The 21878-nt window shown below is 40.3% G+C and overlaps 1 long non-coding RNA gene across 1 annotated transcript; it reads right to left on the bottom strand.

Moving 5' to 3' along the window:
* Nucleotides 1–285: 285 nt before the first annotated feature.
* Nucleotides 286–16179, bottom strand: LOC115305417. The gene is made up of 3 exons (XR_003914771.1): nucleotides 15995–16179; nucleotides 15739–15843; nucleotides 286–888 (listed from the first exon to the last, which is right to left on the bottom strand). It is a non-coding gene; the product is annotated as an uncharacterized LOC115305417 (long non-coding RNA).
* Nucleotides 16180–21878: the final 5699 nt, after the last annotated feature.

Below are 21878 nucleotides of genomic sequence, written 5' to 3'. Positions count from 1 at the left end.
GGCCCCAAGCGCTGGTCTCCTGGTGCACTACCGGCCCGGGGTTCCTGGCTTCACCCAAGTTCCTCTGCCCCGTTTGAGGCAGCGCAGTGTCTGAATGCTTCAGAGAACCACTGGGGCTTGGTCAACAAGGATGGCTAGAGTGACCAGACCAGACTGGAGATGATTTCCTGGGCATCATGTAAGACGATCGAATTTTAGAAATCCTGGAAGAGGGAAGGAGCCCAATGATGATGGAGACGTAGTTTGCTACCACTATACTGGGTTAAGGACTCAGAAGTTCGTTCATTCATTTAAAAATTTATTTAACAAATTCTATTAGAAGCACTCGATGAGTCAGAGTCAGCATGTAAGTCAGGCTTAGATACATTCATGAACTGAAGAAAGATCCCTGCCCTCATGGAGATAAAACTTTTCTGAAGTTCTGTTTCTCTGTCCAGGCCTGTTCTCCACCCACTTCCTCCTTCTGACCCAGGACCCTATGCTGCCTCCAGCCGTGGGGCAGAGAGAGGGAATGACTTCAAGGTGACTGTCCGGGAGCACGTAGGTTGGGATGGGGCCGGGGGAGAGGGGAGGAGAAACTCTATGGAGAATATGACCAGGGAAGTCCACCCCGGAGGAAGCGCGCTGTGAGAGGCGTACAGGCACAGGGGTCCTGGGCCTCAGAACTCATGGCTCGGCCCCCTTTGATCTGCAATTTTGTCTTCCTTCACAACTGTTGCACTGAATTTTTTTCCCCTCAAGTAACTCTTTCCGCAACACCCTCCCTTTCTGCTCCGAGTCCTGTGACAGCCGGTGCTGTCCACACCGGTACTTTGGCTCTCTGCCAGGATCATGCTTCAGGAGCCGCTTGGCTGTTTGTTAATGTGATGAGAACAGCAGACTTGTCTCCTAGAAACAGAAGAATCGGGGAGACACCGGTTGTGATTGTATTTTGCAAAGCTTAGTTCAAAAGGATAATGTTCTCAGACAAGATAATTTCAGAATTTGCCGATTTCTCAAGTCACCTTCGTGTTTTCCAGGTCTCTCTGACACAGTGCACAAGGGAACCAACCAACTTCTCATTCTCCTACCATCAAGGCTAACTGAATTCATGTCTCCATCGGAGAAGAAGTAAAACAATAAGCAATCGGTCTATATTTTGGAGAGCATTTCCACTGTGATTCATTTATTTTTCTTTTCAGTGTCTACAATGAAGGCTTTGTGTGCTCCTGTTTTAAGCATTGTATGTGTGGTCAATTATCTAATGAGAAGCAAATCCAGGAATATCCTCTAACTCTAATATTCTATGGGAAAAAATACCTTCCATTTACTTGCCCCACACAGAAAAGTCAAACATTACTCCTTCATGCTCACAACAGCAACAAAGTGTGGTTATGAGCTGTGGTACAGGCGCACCAGAATAGGAGTCAGAGGCCTATTAGTTTTCTCCACTCAGTCCCCGCTAGCTGTACTCCTTAGATAACTCACTTAAAACTCCCAGCCTCCGTGTCCTCATTTTACAGATACAGGGGTCAGATTAGGTCATCTCTAAAATCCCATCCAACTCTAAAATTCTGAGATGTCTATCTTTATTATTTAAGCTGCCACACTAGAAAGGAGGCTTAAAAGCATGTTCATTTATCTCCTCCTCGATTTGGTTTGCTTAAGTAGTAGAAGCTGTTTTAAGTAACATCTACATGGCTGGCAAGGCTTAAAAAATGAAGATTTACTAGGTCACCTGGCTGGCTCAGTCAGTAGAGCTTGTGACTCTTGATCCCGGGGTTGTAAGTTGTTGGGGGTAGAGTTCACTTAGAAAAACCCGAAGATTTGGAAAGTGACAGTTAACCAATGAAACATAGATCCTATTTGCAGAAATGTTTAATCAGGACCCAAGCAGCAGTGCACAAATTCAAGCAGTTTTGGTCTCTACTGATCTTATTAATCGTTGCCCATAAATGGTGACCAAATTGGAAGTCTCAGCAACAGAGAAAGCAAATGAGAACGATTCCTCTAAATGCTCATAGCTGTTTTCCTTGAAACCAGGGAAAATCTTACACGTCTGTGCCTCTCTTTCCATTATGTATCTCACATCCCTCTTCTTCAAGCACGGGGTTTAAGGAAGATCTAAGGGAGTGGGACTCGGGGACACTTTTGTTGATGTCAGATTGTGACCAACACAGCATGGAGACACCTTCCCTATGGACTGCCAGTAGTATTTCACATTACACCCTGGAGAGTGCACTCAGTGCGAAGGTGACCAGAAGCCCTGGTTTATATGTGTCTTGTCTCAGCCTAATTATTTTAAAATATTTATTTATTTATTTTTAATTTATTTATTTTTGAGAGAGAGAGAGAGAGAGACATGGCATGAGCAGGAAAGGGTCAGAGAGAGAGGAAGACACAGTATCTGAAGACAGGCCCCAGGCTCTGAGCTACATATCACCACAGAACCTGACGTGGGGCTCGAACCCATGAACCGTGAGATCATGACCTGAGCTGAAGCCAGAAGCTCAACCAACTGAGCCACCCAGGCGCCCCTATTTGTTTATTTTGGAAGAGACAGAAAGAAGAAGCATGAGCAGGGAGGGATAGAGAGAGAAAGAGAGAGAATCCCTATCAGGCTCCATGAAGTCAGCACAGAGCCCAATGTGGAGCTCGAGCCCATGAACCATGAGATTGTGACCTCAGTGAAACCAAGAGTCTGACGCTTAACTGATTTACTCATCCAGGCACCTCTCAGCCTAATTCCTTTTAACTTTATTTTCAAGTTAGTTAACATACAGTGTAGTCTTGGCTTTTGGGACTAGAACCCAGTGATTCATCTCTTACATATGACACCAGTGCTCATCCAGAAAAGTGCCCTCCTTAATGCCTGTCATGCATTTAACCTGCCCCCTGCCCAGCAACCCTCAGGTTGTTCTCTATATTTAAGAGTCTCTTGCGGTTTACCTCCCTCTCTGTTTCTATCTTACTTTTCCTTCCCTTCCTCTATGTTCAACTGTCGAGTTTCTCAAATTCCACATAAGTGAAATCATATGATATCTTTCTCTGGCTTATTTCACTTAGCTTAATACCCTCCAGTTCTATCCACGTTGTTGCAAATTCAGCCTAATTCTTTTGTTTTTTAAGTGTATTCATTTATTAATTTTGAGAGAGGGAGAGCACACAAATAGGGGAGGTGCAGAGAGAGAGAGAACCCCAAGCAGGGTCCATTCTGTCAGTGCAGAGCCCCATGAAGGGCTCAAACCCACAAACTGTGAGATCATGACCTGAGCTGCCACACTAGATTAATTAATGTTATATTAATTACATTAATATATAAATACATAATGATTATATTAAGTATATTATATTAATAATACCAATAAATATTAATTCTTAATATGACCCTTTTTATTCTCAGAAGGTTCAAGTTTTGACAATTATATAATCATTCTATTTAAAATTTCTATCCTGGAAAACCGGTATATCAAAACCTTTCTCTGAGTTAAGAGGTTTTTTTTTTTTAAGTTTATTTATTTTTGACAGAGAGAGAGAGAGAGAGAGAGAGAGAGAGAGAGAGAGAGAGAGTGCACACAGGAAGGGGCAGAGACGGGGAGAGAGGGGTTTCATGAGTTGGAGCCGGCATCACTGGGCTCTACACTGACATTGCGGAGCCTGCTTGGGATTCTCCCCTTCTCTCTCTGCACCCCCCCACTCAGACTCGTCTGTCTCTCTCAAAATAAATAAATAAACTTAAAAAAATAAACATGCCTCAAATATATAAAGAGTGCTTAGTAATTAATGAGAAGGATCTTGATATTCCAATAGGTACATGAATAAATAAATCACACATACACATGTACACAAAGCCCAATGACCAATAAGACATTTAAGAAAATGCTCAGGCTCATGAGTAAATAAAGAACTATAGTTAAAAGCCTCATACAAAATGATTTGGTATTTGAAGTAACTGACTGGCTTTAATGCAGCAGGAATTGATCATAAAACTAAAGATATTAAAATGTCTAAAGCATATATCTATGTAAATAGGTCAATGCCACTACTTAAATAAAGGGCTGGGCAGGCTTGAAAACGCAGAAAAGATCCACAAGGAAAACCTTGGTAATGCTCGCTGAACTATTGTCCAGGGAAGAGAGGGAGATATAACCTGACTTGGAAGACATCCGGAGTGGTAACTGGCAAGTTGATCCCTCATGCAGAATTAGATACAAAGGGCAGTAATAATAATAATAATAATAATAATAATAATAATAATAATAATACCAGTAATAACAACAAACATTATTAAGTGCTCTGTGCATTGTGGCAAGTGCTTTACATGAAGTATTTAATTCTTACCAAAAACTCTTAAGAGAAATTTGACTTTTTTAATCTAGTTCACAGATGAGAAAACATCAGTACCTGAATCCAGATCTTTTTGACAACAATGAATGTCTTTGTAGTCATTTCATACAAGACTTTTAAGTAGTCTTTCATTCAAGAGATATGTACTAGACCTATATATTAGGTTCTGAAAATTTAACTGCTAGGTCCTTACAGAGCTTAGTTTAGCAGGACCTTACAATCTGATGCTGCTGCTGACAAGCTCAGGTTTGCTGTGAGAATCACACATTAGCTCTCTTAGCCTGATGCGATTTGTGCTAGTTATATTGGATTGACATTTCTTCCTAACTCCTTCTATATGCCTTTCTGTGCAGCAGGAGATGGAAAGCTAAAAGCTGTATTTCACAGAATCTCTTGCAGCTAGAGTTCTAAATGAAAGTTGGGTTCCTCCAATTAGACATACTCATGAGAGATCTGGAGGCAAATGTCAGGTAGAGGTCATCAGTCTTCTTTCCTCCCTCTCTCTCTTTCTTTCTTTCTCTTTCTTTTCCTTCCTTCCTTCCTTCCTTCCATCCTTCCTTTTTTCTTTCTTTCGAGAATAATTCAGTTCAACTCTTTTAGCAAATTTCAAGTGTACAATACAGTGTTATCTATCACTATAGTCCCCATGTTATACATTAGTTCCTTAGAACTTATTCATCTTTTAACTGAAAGTGTGTACCCTTTTACCAACCTCTCCCTATTTTTCCTACTTCTGAGCCCTGGCAACCACTTTCTTCTCTGTTTCTATGAGTTTGAATTTTTGGGGGTGATTTTATATATAAGTGATACCATATGGTACTTGTGTTTCTGTCTGGCTATTGCACTTAGCATAATGCCTTCCAGGTTCATCCATGTTGCAGAATGTGACAGGATTTCATTGTCTTTTAAGGCTGAGTAACATTCCTTTTATGTCTGTCTTCTCTCTCTCTCTCTCTCTCTCTCTCTCTCTCTCTCTCTATATATATATATATATATATATATATAGTATATCTATCTCACATCTTCTTTATCCCTTCATCTGTTGACATACACTTAGGTTGTTTCCATACCTTGGCTATTGCGAATAATGCTATGAACATGTGAGTACAGGTATATCTTTGAGACAATGATTTCTCTTTGGATATTATATGCTCAAAAGTGAGATTTCTGGGTCATATGGTAGTTTTATTTTTAATTTCTGAGGAACCTCCATAATGTTTTTCATAGTGTCTGTACGAGTTTATATTCCTGCTGACAGTGCACAAAAGTTGCCTTTGCTCCACTTCCTCACCGGCACTTGTTCATCTGTCTTTTTGAGGACAGCCAGTTTAACGGGTGTGAGGTGATATCTCACGGTAGTTTTACATCATTTGCATTATCATGATGATTAGTGATGTTGAGCACCTTTTCCTTTATCTGTTGGACATTTCTTGGTAGGTCTTTTTTGGAAAAAGTTCCATTTAAGTCCTTTGCCCACTTAAAATTGCATTATTTGTGTTTTTGCTATTGACTTGTATGAATTCCTTGAATAATCTAGACATTAATCCCTTATCAGATATGTGCTTTGCAAATATTTTCCTTTCCATAGGTTGTCTTTTCATTCTGTTGATGGTTTGCTTTGCTGTCAGCTTTTTAGTTTGATGTGGTAGCAACTGTTAATTTTTTGCTTTTGTTACCTTTGCTTTTGGTTCAAATATAAACAGCATTGCCAGGACTGATATCAAGGATCTCACTCCCTATTTTCTTCTTGGAGTTGTATGGTTTCAGGTCTCCCATTAAAGTCTTTAATCCATCTTGAGTTGGTTTTTGTGTGTATGGTGTGAGATAGTGACCAATTTTGCACTCTTCTGTGTGGCTTTCCAGTTTTCCCAACACTCTTTATTGAAGAGGCTCTCCTTTCCCCACTGTGTATTCCTTGAAAGCCGTCTCTTTGATGCTATTTCTCCTGGCAAGCAACTCATGGAAACATACCAAGAGGTGAAAAGGGACCAGAGTCGCTGTTTTCATGCCTTGTGTCCGTCTTCACGGTGTTGAGAGGCAGTTATGGAGGCAGTAGAAGTGGCTGATCCTTATCACTAGGACATAATCATCCCAGTAGCAGCCTCTTGACTCCTTCATCTTTGCCTCTTCTGATGGTTATGATTCCTTATTCAATCCCTTGTTTCTTAAATACCTGGTATTGCTTGTTCCCTGCACTGAATCTTCACTGAGATCCCAATTTTCATCTAATCACATTTAATTCATTTCACTTTTCTGGTTCTGATTCCATGCTCCCCAGGCAGCCATCCTATTGTGGTTTGAGAGGCGGTCTCATGTAATGGCTCAGAGTATAAGCTCTGAAATCAGATTTGGAATTACATACTCTATGATGATGAGCATCAACCTTTAGGAGTCTCAATGTCCTTACTATAAAATATGAATAGTACCTCACAGGATTATCATGAAGATTAAATACCACCTGTATAACAAGTGCCTTGACCACAATAAAAGTTGATAAATGGCAGTGGTGTTATTATTGTTGCTGTGATTACTGCTGTGTGTCCGACTTTCACACAATTTCTTTGGACCCTCAAGCAGAGGGCAAGTTCTCATGACCCAATCAAAGCTCTGTTCTTAGAATCACTGTTACTACATATCCATAAGATGATATCTTTTTAAGTCATTAAAAATCATCTTTTATAACAAATTTTCACAATATTCCTACTGGGTCACATTCATATATATGATAAACACATGAAGTGAGGAAATAATCCATGTTTTTATCTCTTATTCCAGAAAGTAGGTTAGAATTCACAAGTGAGAATGACATTATTATGGCTAGACAGTTTTTTATGTATGTGCTTTGTAATTTATATTATAATTTGTTAAATAAAAGTAAATGAGGAGTGCCTGGGTGGCTGGTCAGCATCCAACTCTTGATTTTGGCTCAGGTCATGATCTTACTGTTCCTGAGTTCAAGCCCATGGCTAGTTCTATGCTGAGAACACAGAGCCTGTTTGGGATTCTTTCTGCCCCTCCCTTTCTCACGTGCTTTCTCTCTCTCTCTCTCTCTGCCTCTCAGGGGGGTAAAAAAAAGTAAATGATTTGTGTGATTTATCCATTGCCATTTCCCAGTGCTCAGCTGATGATGTTTCCTCACCATCTTTGGATGCTGCTGTCTCTCTCTTGTGGCTTCAGTTCTCTGCCTGGACTCCTCTCTGAGGCTGTGGACTGAAAACACCTCCAGGCAGAAAGAACCTGAGTGGGTCTTAGGGCTCACCTCATTGTGTTTTCCTCATTCAGTGATTAAAATCTTGGAAGGTCTCTTGCCTAACATCTAAAAACAGTTGTTTCATATAGTTTTGTTTGCTTTTCCATTTGCTTACAGTGAAAAGACAATTATGGTACTAGTTACTCCATCTTGGTGGAAGCAGAAGTGCCTCAACAAATGTTTTTGACTGAATGAATTATAAAACGTGAGGAGAACCATGAGTTAGAACGTGATCCCCATTTTGCTGCTAAACTTCTTTTATGGTCCTTCATGTTTTGAAGATGGTTCTTCCTTTGGAGCTAAAATTTCAAGATTATAGCTTTTGTCCCTTTGACCTTGTCCCCATAGAGTTCCTAGATCCCGAATCATAGCCAAGATGGTACTAAGTTGCTTAGGATGAAAAAAATGTAAATTGTTGTATGTGGGATTTTAGGACATATATGTGTAGTTTACTAAATTACAACCAAACCATAGAGTTCTGCTTAATTTAGAGTTTCTTGCTGGTGTTCTAAGATGTCTAGTGTCTTCCACCTTCAGTCAGCAATACTGGACACCAGTGAAGCAAGATTCTTCCCATCTAGTTTCTCTAGTTTGCAGCCTTGAGCACTGGATCAGTGGCTTCCAAGTCACGTTGGTCATGCACCCCAAAGAAAGTTTGAGCATCTAATGTCTGTGTGTGTGTAACATGTATTACTTATATTATGTACATGATAAAACATCCATAAGTTGAACTAAAACATAAAAAGACTGGCTTTTCATCTTGTATCCCATCGTATGAATTTGCATCCTCCACTGCGGTACACATACTACATTTTAAGATGAATGCCTTAAAGTTCAGAGCAAAGTTCAAAGGAGCCAACCTCCTGCAGTGATAAATCTACCCTGGCTCCTCCCATAGGAATATTTTAAACTAGTTTTTGATGGCTTTTTAGTTTCTTAATGTGCACAAGTAATCCTTCTTATGCCCAGCCAGAACTAACTTAATCCTTGATTTTGCTTGTTCCCATATGATTTGTCACGTTTCTTTTCCTTTGTTCACTCTCTGTATTTGCAGTCTGGCTTTCTCTCAAGCAATCTATTTCCTATCATATTTTAACATTTAAACCACATGCATTTACACTGACTACAAAATATTGTTTCTAGCAATATTGGCAGGATATACACACAAAAAAGGAGGGAGGGAATGATTTCCTTTGATTCTGCTTAGGTTCTGCCCAAGATGGAAAGACCCTGGAAGCCATTCAGAGACTGGATAAATTGCCAATTAGAGGAAAAATTATAAAGTAAATTGGGATTTCCCACAAGTAAAAATATATAAAAGAGACATGAATAGAAGTAAAACCTGTACTACTTTTTACTAGAAGATAACTCTTTGTCTAATATATAATAAGAATTGTGATCTCAGCCATTTGGCCATCATATCCTGGATCAATGTCAAAAACCTATATGTCTGCAAGTAAAAAGCAGCATATTGTTTAAAAAAATGCTTATGGGTCATATTTGAGGCATTTAAAGACATATTCAGTTTTTTTCAGAAGACAATCATTGTTACTAGTTCTTTTGCATCTTTTCAAATATGTCATATATAACACTAATAATAATATACTGTATAGACTGTGCTGTATCTTGTTTTGATTTAAAATTATATCTTGGCAAATATTTAAAGAATTTTAATGTTTATTTATTATTTAGAGAGAGAGAGAGACAGAGAGGCAGAGGGTGAGTGGGGGAGAGGCAGGGAGAGGGAGACACAGAATCCAAAGCAGGCTCTGAGTTCTGAGCTCTCAGCACAGAGTCCAATTTGGGGCTCTAACTCATGAACCATGAGATCATGACCTGAGCTGAAGTTGGGCACTTAACTGACTGACCACCCAGGCAGCCCTATTTTGGCAGTTTCTAGTCAATACAGGAAGAGGACAAATACTGCTGCATGACTAATCTTACATATGCCATTTTACATATGTACCACTGTATCTATAAACTGAATCCTAGAAATTCAATTGCTGGTCAAAGAGTATGTGATTTTTAACTTTATAGGCATTGACAATTATTGCCAGCAATAAATGAGAGTGAGTAAAGTGTTCTTTACAACGCTGACTATAGAGCTTTGTAATTACTAAGCACTCACAGGTTCATTTGGTGATCCAATTAATGTTTTAAAATCAAAGCAACGTACATGATGGAAACAGGAAATACATAATCTTTAAGATTCAAGCATGATGATTATTCTCAACGATGAATTAAAAATCAACTCATGTTAGACAAATGAGTTTCTGAGTTTATTGCTTCCTTGTCCTGGGCTGGGAACAGAGTGTTGATTCAGGAGTAAGCTTTCCATCTAAACTCTACTCTAAGCGTATAAACTTGCATCATTTAGCTGCCATGGATGGCTCTGACTTAAAAAAAAACAAACTTTCACCTTAAGAAGGATAATGTCATACTTAGAAACCGAAAAGCCAAAATAAATCATTTTCATAGGACTCTTTAGATGAGGAACAAAGCTTGCTTTGTTCTTCCAGCTGTGCTTCTTTGGATAAAAAGATATTCCCATCAATGCCTCAGTTGAAGTCAACCTGCTGAGCAGAGGATACTGTTCAGCACTCTCTCCAGGTACAGGCACTCAGGATATATGTGAAATCCTATTGGCAGGAAAGATGCCCATAACTCTGAACTGAAAACAGATAAAGACTAAGGAGTGAACAGCAGATTCCACTGTTGGGCAGGATGGTTGGTGCTCTGGCGCTGGGTTTGCAGATACACATGTCAGTTTGCACTATTTGTATATTTACCTCATATGGTGCAGATTATAGTAAGTGCCACTGCCTTTATGGTCCCACATCAGCTCTGTTAGAACTGCAAAAGCTCTGGGACACCTGGGTGGCAGCCAGCTTGGGCTCAGGTCATGATCACACGGGGGTGAGTTCTAGCGCTGCATCAGGCTTTGTGCGGACAGCTCAGAGCCTGGAGTCTGCTTCAGATTCTGTGTGTCTTTCTCTCTGCCCTTCCCCTGCTCATGCTCTGTTTCTCTCTCTCAGAAATAAACATTAAAGAAAAAAAAAAAAAGGAACTGCAAAAGCTCTGCAGAGGACCAAGTCTTCTTCCCTGAAGGACACACACAGAACCCTGCCTCGCTCTGTGAGCTGAACACTGACTTGGCTGAATTTGCGGACATACAAATGCAGCGTAAACATAAAGAGAGAGCAGAGGGCAGACAGACTGTCGGCAGACAATGAGTCAGTCTGGCCCGGTGTTGCCACACAGTGATTCTGTGATGCTGACCCAATCCAGACGGGTCTAAATTCAGTTCTACTCTCGTTTTTTCACAGATGGCTTAAGTCTTGAATCAGCCTAGACTTTGCACGTGACGATACTTAGCGAAGGCCAAGGCACATTGACCTCTTATCCCTGGTCTTAGTCATAAGGGCCTTAATTCTTCATTCTGATCAGGGTTTGAATTTTGCAGGAGGCCTCAGGCAAGGAGCAGCTCAACACCTGTACCTTAATCTCTGTTTTGCTGTTCCAAATTATGGTAACCATATGCTTCCTTTCCCTGAGAGCTGGTGCGTGCTGACCCCCATAGCCTTTGTCCTGCTTTAGCAGCTTTACTGGGCTTCTGGGGTCCTGATTAGAGTCCCTCTGAGACAGGGGAGCCAGAGTGAAGTAAAACTACAGACTCTGGAGTAAGATGAATAGTCTTGAATCACCGCTTGATTCCTTCTGTCACTTTAAGTCCCTTAGCCATTTTGTTTCAGCTTTCTCATCTGCAAAATGGTGACCTTAGTGTCAACGTCATGAGGTTTTATTGACAGGAGTGGAAACAATAATGTGCATGATATTTTTGGCAAAGGCTGACCCATTCTATGCACTTTATTTTTACTGTTCTATCCTAAAGGCACCTTTAACCAGAGTCTTTCTCCCTCCAATCTATGAGGACTATGGTGGCCTTAACAACTTGTATATTAAAGGGATGAGGGGGAAACATTCTTTTTGCTTCTCTTCCAATGCGACAGGTATGTGGATTCTTCCTCTTCATGATCCTGAGTAAAAGACGGAAGTGTTGTTAGGCCTGCGGTATGATCCAGGTGACCTTCTGCTAAGTCGAGAGGGAAGGTCTCCTCTAGGAGGTCCCCGCCTGAGCTCTTCTTTTAGTTCTAGAAATGGCCTTTAACAGAAGTCCTGCTGGCTGTGAAAATTCAGGCTTTCAGCACAGAGCTCACAAACCACAATCCTTATAGTTATCTTTGGATTTAATAATAGTGTAAGAGAAAAGCACGTTAGAAAGTACTCTTTACTGGTAAATACCTTCACATTGAGGAGGCCAATAAATGTTACCGTATAGACCAATAAAACTACAGATAAAGAAGTGAGACTATTCTGTGCACAAGGTCATAGGAATGGTCACAGGTGCAGCTGTTGACACCAAGCACTCCACAGGGGAGTTTTCTTGCTTCAGCATCCAAGAAAGATTAAAAAATGTTAGTTACTATTCTTTTGCAAAAAAACCTTTCAATTCTGAAGATGATTCCTGAGTTTGTCTTCTGGCACTTCTTACCAAGTTAAATGATTCTAATTTTTAAAAAAGTTTTTAGATGGTCTGGTTTTCAATTACTTGATTATACTTTGAATTCTTCTTAAAAATCTCCATGAATTTTTTTTAAAGTTTTATTTATTTTTGAGAGAAAGACAGCGTGAGCAGGGGAGGGTCAGAGAGAGAGGGAGACACAGAATCTGAAGCAGGCTCCATGCTCTGAGCTGTCAGCACAGAGCCCAACAAGGGGCTCGAATCCACAAACAATGAGATCATGACCTGAGCCGAAGTCGGATGCTTAACCAACTGAGCCACCCAGGCGCCCCAAAAATCTCCATATTTTTAAACAGGATAACCTAGTGATCACAGTTCTCAGTGAGATTTAAACCATTGCTGATTGTAGTTGAAATTGTCTGGTCCAATGCTTCATCACCTAGAAGACTAGAAAACTGTGTTTCTGATATACTAAAAATAATCTTCCATCTCAACTTGGATTCAGGAATCCCCCTACCCAAGAGAAAGCAATTTAGCTGCTGTTGGAAGGCTATCAATAGTTCTTACATATGTGCCTGCAGGGATTCAGAGTTTGGGGAGAGAGGGAAATGTCAATCAATAGCAAACCTAAAAGGGTGGCAATAAACAACCATAGTTCCTTTTCTCTTATAAATCCAAGGAAGGAACCAAGAAAAGATATACAGAACGATGTGAGGCAACAAAATCACAGGATAGTTTAGACCTGGAAGAAATTTGTTGATCTTCTGGTTTAAACGCTTTACTCAACAGGTGAGGATCCAAGACCATGATGCCAGAAATTGGCAGGTACAACAACTCTTTGACGTAAGTTTAATTTTCATGCCAATTTTATGGATGATGAAGTTGAGGTAACTCAGTAAGTATAGAGCTGGAATTGGGGCCTAAGTTTCTTTGGCTTTGCGGCCTAAGTTTTGGCTTCTTTACTACCTCACACATGTATATCTATCAGACGTTTTCTTGTTTTGATTCAGTTGTGAGTGGCATTTGTCCCCTTGTGTTTTGCTTATAGTCCCCAAAGGAGTTAGGTGGTTTTAGTGTAAGGAAGAGATATTCTTTTGCCTTTAAGAGACTTGGACTAACATTTGTGCTTTTCCCCTCTGGAAAGCTTACAACCTCCAGTGTATCCCAGGAGATCAAATTGGCAGAGGAAAAGGGGCCAGGGGTCAGGGAAGGACACAGAAAGGCCAAGCTGAGGATCTTACAAAAAAAAAACCAAAAAAAAAAAAAACCCCCAAAAAACCAAAAAAAAAAACCCCACCTGGGGATAAAATATGGGCAATAATGACCAAAGGACACACCTAGTAAATGAAGAGACTGAAAATAATACCAGTCATGTTTTAAAATTGGAAAATAATGCTAATAAAGGAGGTAAGTCAAACTCAGGGACTGAGTCAAAAGACTGCCCCTATGGATAAAATAAAAAAAGGCCTCACTGTTTTCCCAGGCTGGACTGAAATTTTAAACATTTCATGTATCTTTAGATGATAAGTACATAGAAGGAGAAAGGAAAGTAGCAGTTCCCTACACAAGACACACTGCAAAAGACACATTTACTTCAAAATATAAGTGTTAAATCTTCACCACTTCACCCATCCAGTAATTAAAATCTGTTGAACACCTATTCTGTGCCAAGCCTTGCCTGAGATGCTACACACCCACAGCTGAGTAAGGCACCACTCCTGACCCCAACCAGCATGCTGCCCAGCAGGGGAGACAGACAGTCAGGCAGGCCTTTGCAATATAATGGGCAGGGGATAGGACCTTAAAGCTTAACACAACAACTTGAGCAAGCAACTCAGCTTGGAGTATCTGGGATATCACCACAGAAATTCCTTTTGAGTTGCACGATCTTTTTGGAAGGCAGCTATGCTCACCACTATACCACCAATGCGCGATCTTCTTGAAGAATGAGAGGACGTTTGCCAGATGGAGAAGTGGGGGAGAAGGTATTTCAGGAGAAAGGCACTGCAGGAGTAAACACACGGAGTTACAGAGTTATGAAAGCACATGTGTGGAGGGTCTGGAGAACTATGCAAAGTTAACTTGGCTCTAGCTGGGTGGTGGCTATTATAGTTGACCTCAAACAATGCAGGGGTTGGGGGTTGAAGGGGATTGGGGGTGGGGTGATGGTGGGGGTTAGGAGGGGGTACTGTCCCCTCTGCAGCTGAAAATCTGCATCTAGCTTTTTTTCTTTAACTTTTAAAATGTTTATTTATTTTTGAGAGAGAGAGACAGAGCATGAACGGGGGAAGAACAGAGAGAGAGGGAGACGCAGAATCTGAAGCAGGTTCCAGGCCCTGAGCTGTCAGCACAGAGCCCAATGCGGGGCTCGAACCCACAAACCATGAGATCACAACCTGAGCTGAAGTAGGCTGCCCGACCAACTGAGCCACCCAGACGCCCCTAACTTATGACTCTTAAAAACTTAACTACTAATAGCCTACCATTGACCAGAAGCCTTACTGATGACATAAACAGTTGATTAACACATATTTTGTACATTGTATGTATTATGTACTGTGTTCTTACAATAAAGCTAGGCACAAGATGTTAGGAAAATCACAAGGAAGAGAAAATACACTTATAGTACTGTATTGTACATATGAGGAAAAGTCCACATTGAGACTGGACCTACACAGTTTAAACCCATGTTCAGCTGTATTGTTAGCAAGTTATAATGAGAGTGTTAATAATTATTATAACAAGTTAGTTCCATCTATTCTAATGCCAGACTGGAATGCAGGTTAGGCATGGCTCGGTCTAAGAAAGTTTCTGTATATGATAGAGATGACTAAAGATAAGATAAAGAGGGCTTCATATCAGAATGATGGACAATACAACCCAAGCTTATCACTTTCAGAGTTTAAGGATGTCTTGACAACCAAGAGATATGGCCAGTGGACCATTTCACCCTGAGACAGGAGTGGTGCGTCCCTGAAGACCGGATGAAACCCGGGAGACTGGGCACAACAACATAAAACAAACAGAATGAGTAAAAAGAAGAATCTGTGCAATCCTCTCAGATTTCCTTTTAAAGAACACGTCTAGTCTACAGCCATCTTCAAAACAACTCTAGAGTAAGTCCTTTGAAATAAGTTGTATTCCATGAACCACCTGTGTGGGAGTGTTGTAAGCTGTGGCGGTGTGTCTGTGGGTAGCTGAGCAAGTGTGAATAAACTTGGGAAGACTACATCTGTTGAAAACTGGTATTCAGTGTTGATTAATGCTTTGACCTAAGGCCTCCACAGGTATTTGCTTATACTTTACCTCTGTGGGTAATGTTCGGGCCACCTGGAACCATCTTTGTCACTCCAGATTCTTTCAGAGTAGAAGAATTCATTTCCCTTTAATTTTAATTTTTGTAGCACTCTAGGTCGTGGAGGACAAATGGCTTTGTAGCTTTCTCAGGCCAGCCCATATGGGTCATTCTAGCTATGGTGTCAGGTTCTTCAGGTAGAAACTAAAACCAGTGCTGGTTCATTTTAAAGGTATAAGAGAGAATATTTTCACTGCAATTGTTTTGGAACAAAGAAAAAAACCTGCTTTATACAGTGGGTGAATGATAGTACAGAGACTGCCAATTTTCCATGAAACCACAAACCTTTCAAGACCGAAGTTCCACAAGGTCAGGGTCATCTTTATGTTGTTCATCATATCCCTAGCGCTGAGCACTGTGTGTGACACATGGCAGGCAACGAATAAGTTTCTGCGAAATGAAGGAAGAAAGAAAGGAACAGTACTGACAGGAATGCTCAGAGATAGCACAGCCTAACGTAATCCAACGGCAAGCTGATGAGCATTTTAGGGATACACTGGCTTCTTTATGTTGACACTGAAGTAACAACTGTCATACTTACCCACTAAATATTCCTTAGCACCATTTTCGGAGAGAAACATTCACTGGATGCATCCTTGAGCAGATGAAGTTCTTAGGAATTCCAGATGGGTAGGCTGATAAGTTCACATCCGAATGGAAATTGTGATACAAAGATCGGAAGAACCCAAATGATTCTGCAGTTTTATATTCCTCCTTCAACATGAAACCCAGGAGCCCTCAGATGATTCTTGTACTCTTTTCCATTTCAGCCAGACTTTCCCATTATTGCATAATCTAGGAGGTCCCCGCAGAGCTTCCCTGGTTGTTAAGCAGAACTGACAAAAGACTGTTATTTTCTGTTTAAGGCAGAGACTGGAAGTTACCAGCTGATTCTGAAACAGCACCGAGAGACATGCAGGTGTCATGCACAAGCTGTTTTGTCCTTTGATGTCTACTTTCTTGCCTCCAAATATCAACCCTTAAACAGCAGCCTGGTGATAACTGACACGGGATATTCGGCATTGGTATTAGTTCTTTAGAAGGCAAGATTTAGGCTTTTATAGATTTTGTTTTCATTACATTTAAGAAAGAATGCCTCACATTCACATAAACAAAACTGGAAATTCCATTTTGGAGTTTCATATTCAGAATGTTATAGTACCTCCCTGTTCCTTTAAGAGGGTTCTGATAAAAAAAGAAAAAACTCAAAAAGAAAAAACATATCTCACAAGTTGAAGAGGTTCTAGATAGCATGCAATTTTGATAACATGCCATTTTATAGAGTGAGTGATATCTGTTTTCGATGATATCTGATATCTCAATGAATCTAAGTTATTTCTAATATTTTTAATAATTATTTAAAACACTTAAATCCTCTGAAGGGCAAAGGGACTAGACCTTTATAGAAGCATCCCTCAGAGATATTACAGGTTGGCTTCCAGATTACCACAGTGAAGTGAATATTGCAATAGCAAGTCAAATGAATTTTTTGGCTTCGCAGTGCATACAAAAGTTAGGGTTACACTATATGGTAGTCTATTAGAGCGTGCAACAGCATTATTTCTAATAAAAACCAATGTGCACACCTTAATTAAAAATGCTTTATTGCTAAAGAATGATAATGATGATCGGAGCATCTCTTCAAAGAGGAGTAATCTTTTTGCTGATGTAGCATCTTGCCTCCATGTTCATGGTTGCTGACTGATCAGGGTGATGGTTGCTAAAGGCTGGGTGACTACAGCCATTTTTTAAAATAAGACAATGAAGTTTGCCCCATCGATTGACAAGTTTCTTTCACAAATGATTTCTCTGTAGCATGTGATGCTGTTTGATAGCATTTTACCCACAGGAGAACAGTCTTTCAGAATTGGAATCAATTCTCTCAAATCCTGCTGCTGCTTATCAGCTAAGTTGGTGGAATATTCTAAATCCTTTGTTGTCATTTCCACAATCTTCATAATGTCTTCACCAGTAGATGTCATCCCAAGAAAACACTTTCTTTGCTCACCCATGAGAAGAAATCCTCTTCCATTAAAGTGTTATCATGAGATGCAGCAATTCAGTCCCACCTCCGGGCTCCACTTCTAGTTCTAGTTCTCTGGCCATTCCCACCTCATCTTCGGTGACTGCCTCCACCATAGTCTTGAACCCATTGAAGTCATCTATGAGGGTTGGAATTAACTTCTTCCAAACTCTTGTTCATGTAGATATTTTGACCTCATCTCATGGATCACAAATGTTCTTAATGGTATCTAGAATGGTGAATCTTTTCCGGAAGGTTTTCAGTTTACTTTGCCCAGATGACTCATGGGAATCACTATCTGTAGCAGCTATAGCTTAATGCAATGTAATTTTTAAATAAGACTTGAAAGTCAAAATGACTCTTTGATCCATGCGCTGCAGAATAAATGTGTTAGTAGGTATGAAAACAACTTAATCTTGTATGTCTCCTTCAGATCTGTTGGGTGATCTGTGAGCAGTAATATTTTGAAAGGAATCTTTTTATCTTAGCATATCTCAACAGTGAGCTTAAAAAATTCAGTGAACCATGTTGCAAACAAATGTGCTGTCATCCAGGCTTTGTTTTCCATTGATATAGCACAGGCAAAATTGATTTAGTATAATACTTTTTTTAATGCTTATTTTTTAGAGAAAGAGAGAGAGGGAGAAAGAGAGAGAGTGTGTGTGCATGAGTTGTGGAGGGGCAGAGAGAGACAGAGACAGAGAATCCCACGCAGGCTCTGTCAGTGCAGAGTTTGACATGGGGCTCGAACTCACAAACCATCAGATCATGACCTGAGCTAAACCAAGAGTCAGATATTTACTGACTGACGCACCCAGGTGCTCAAGATTTAGTATAATTCCTAAGGGCCCTAGGATTTTGGAAATGCTAATGAGAATTAGCTTCAGTGCCACGTCACCACCGCCTTAGCCCCTAACCAAAGAGTTAGGCTGTTTTTTGAAGTTAGGCATTGACTTCTCCTCTGTAGCTATGAAAGTCCTAGATAGCATCTTGTTTAATATAAAGCTGGTTTATCTACATTGAAATTCTGTTGCTTAGTGTAGCCACTTTCATTAATGATCTTAGCTAGACCTTAACTCACTGCAGCTTCTCCATCAGCTCCTGCTGCTTCAGCTTACGCTTTTACGTCATGGAGACGGCTTCTTATCTTAAATCTCATGAATCAGCCTCTGCTAGCTTCCAACTTTTCTTCTGAAGCTTCCTCACCTCTCTTAGAATTAAAGAGAGTCAGGGCCTTGCTCTGGATTAGGCTTTGGCTTAAATGTTGTGGCAGTTTGATCTTCTATCCAAACCACTGAAACTTTCTCCGTATCAGCAATAAGTCTGTTTTGCTTTCTTATCAAGAACTTTTCCTTTGCATTCACAACTTGGCTAACTGGTGAAAGAGGCCTGGCTTTTGGCGTCTCTTGGTTTTCAACATGCTTTCCTCTCACTGAGCTTAATCATTTCTGGCTGCGGATTGAAGTGAGAGACATGCAACTCTTCCCTTTGAGGCCTTAGCGGCCACGGGAGGGTTATTAATTGGCCTAGCTTCGATCTGTGTCTCAGGGAACAGGGAGGCCCCGAGGAGAGACGTGGGGGAACAGCCTTTGGGTGGGGCAGTCAGAACACACACATTTATCAATTAAGTTTGCTGTCTTATGTGGGCATGATTCACAACGCCCTAAAACAGTTACAAAAGTAACATCAAAGATCACTGATCACAGATCACCATAACAAATACAAGAAAATCTGGGAAATATTGTGAGAATTATCAACCTATGGCACAGAGGCATGAGGTGAACAGAATGTTGTTGGAAACAATGGCACGGATCAACTTGCTTGATGCAGGGTTGCCAAGACTTTCAATGTGTAGAAAACATAGTCTCTGGAAAGTGCAATAAAGCAAAGTGCAATAAAAGGAAGTATGCCTGTAATCTCAATTTAACCAGTCCGTGGACATGGGCTTTATCTAGCAGGGGGGTGTTATCTTGGGTTTATCGCTGTCGTTAGCCAAAAGCAAGCCCCAGAGAGGGACTCAACTCAGAGGCAGTGTTTGCTAACACTCCCAGAAGCTGGGGGTGTGTGCTCAAAACCTGGGGTCAGGGATCCTGGTGGAACACAACAGCCTCTGAGGAGAGATGGGGGTGGGAAAAGTGGGCGTGACGCTGCTCAGAGTTCTGGTCCTGATCATTAAAAAAAATTTTTTTTTAAATTTTTTTTTGGAGAGTGAGAGAGATAGAGCATAAGCAGGGGAGAGGCAGAGAAAGACGGAGACAGAGAATCTGAAGGAGGCTCCAGGCTCTCTGCTGTCAGGACAGAGCTATTCATTTTTTAATCATGGCAGCTCATCTTTAATTTTTAAATTAGTTTTAAACTTTTAAATCATGACATATATCACCCTAGAGAACTTACAATACATGTATGTTGAATAGACCGTTTCCAATGCCTTGGAACCTTAATTGTATCCTTCTCTCCAGAGGTAACTGCTGACCTAAGTCTGGTGTTAATCATTTAACAGCTACTCTTTATAGCTTTTTCTCCCCTGGCCCCATAAGGACACCAGTCAGATTGGGTTAGGGGACACAATTCAACCTACAATATGACTTTTCTTTCCCTTATAAACATCTTTATTTCAAGCCTTTTGAAACGCAGCTCTGCGTGCATTACAGAATGGTTGTCACGTCCATTCACGATACAGCACTGTGCTCAACACGGCAAGCAACGAGCAAGTATCTTCCTTCCCTGTATTTTTAAATACTTCTCAACATGCATTATTTTTATGATTTTTAAAGACACACATGGAAGTATCTATTCCTAATCAAGATTATTTTAGTTTTGTTTTTGAAATTTATGTAAATAGAGTCATCCTACTTGACTTTTTCTGCCTAACATGCTAACCAGAGCCTTAGTCTCTAATTGTCGACTTCTAGCGGCCCTCTTGGCGCAGTGGGCAGAGCATCAGTCTCATAATCTAATTGTCGACTTCCAGGCAATGGCACAAACCCAGATATAAACATCCTGTTCGGTTAGGAACTTTTTGTTTTGATAGAAATGTCTTCCACCTAATCAGACTCTGTTGTCCTACAATGAATGGATGGCTTTTGTCAGAGCATAATTAATATCACAAACATTTTTCAAAAATAAAATAAATGTTTTATTATTGTTTGATAAACTGAGATTCTACAGTAGAAAGTCTATAGGAGGAAATACTATCTTTAAAAATAATGGGAGGGGGGCTCAGTTGAATGAGCATCCAACTTTGGCTCAGGTCATGATCTCACAGATTGTGAGGTTGAGATAGAGCCCTGCTTCAGGCTCTGTGCTGACAGCTCAGAGCCTGGAGGCTGCTTCGGATTCTGTGTCTCCCTCTCTCTGCCCATACCCTGTTCACTCTCACTCTCTCTACCAAAATAAAAATAAATAAGTAATAATAAAATAATAAGATAAAAGTAAAATAAATTAAATAAATAAAAATAAAACCATTAAAATTTTTTAAAAACAATAATGGGGCTAAAAGGATAAGCAAGTCAATAATAACTGTGATACACAGAAGCAAATTTTGTATATGAGCATCTCATGAATGACTCTGATTATCTGGGTTTTACTGCTGTGATTTTCAAACATGGGGCCTTAGCCCAGAACACACCTATTCAAAATAATGAATCATGGGCAGTGAATCAAGAAATGTTGAACTTTGGCCTACAACTCTAACAATGAGGAATTTGGCTAATTGTTTGGGGTTTTATAGTACATAAATGTTGTGAAGAGTTTTTTAATAAAGATTAATTTGCCAAGTATAGCTCTGCTAGAAATCACCTTTCACTAATGGTTTTTCTGATGAAGAAGAAATTCCTATAAGACACTTTGGCCCTCAGTATAATTTTAAGTAGCTAAAGACAGAACAAATCAATGACTTTAATTATCCACTTGCCAAAACTTATCTAAAACTCTTGAAGGCAAAACCCTCAGTAGGGAATCACTGTTCAAAAGTGATTTTAAAACATCTAAAACTGCTAAGTATTCTTGATTCAGAAAAATTTCTTTGAAGTAGGATATAAATTCAAGACCGGGAAATGCCTTTCATTTCCCATGAATTCAAACCTATTAAGCTCTCATGGTTTTTCCTCAGGAGGGGAAAAAGGAAGCAGGTGTGTGTTTTCCTCTCAAAGGAATACTGTCTCTACTTCTTACTTACTGTAGACTTTCTGTATCAGGGTCAAAAGTCAGCAGTGTCCATATGATGTTTAAAAAATGATGGCTTTAGGGCACCTGTGTAGCTCAGTTGGTTGAGCATCCGACTTCGGCTCAGGTCATGACCTCATGGTTTGTGAGTTCGAGCCCCTCAGCTCAGAGCCTGGACCCTGCTTTGGATTGTGTGTCTCCCTCTCTCTGCCCCTCTTCTGCTCACACTCTGTCTGTC

The sequence above is a fragment of the Suricata suricatta genome, chromosome 10 (assembly GCF_006229205.1).
Source record: "Suricata suricatta isolate VVHF042 chromosome 10, meerkat_22Aug2017_6uvM2_HiC, whole genome shotgun sequence".
Classification (NCBI taxonomy): domain Eukaryota; kingdom Metazoa; phylum Chordata; class Mammalia; order Carnivora; family Herpestidae; genus Suricata; species Suricata suricatta.
Note: the sequence above shows the minus strand (reverse complement) of the source record. Positions and strands in the feature narration are given on the sequence as shown.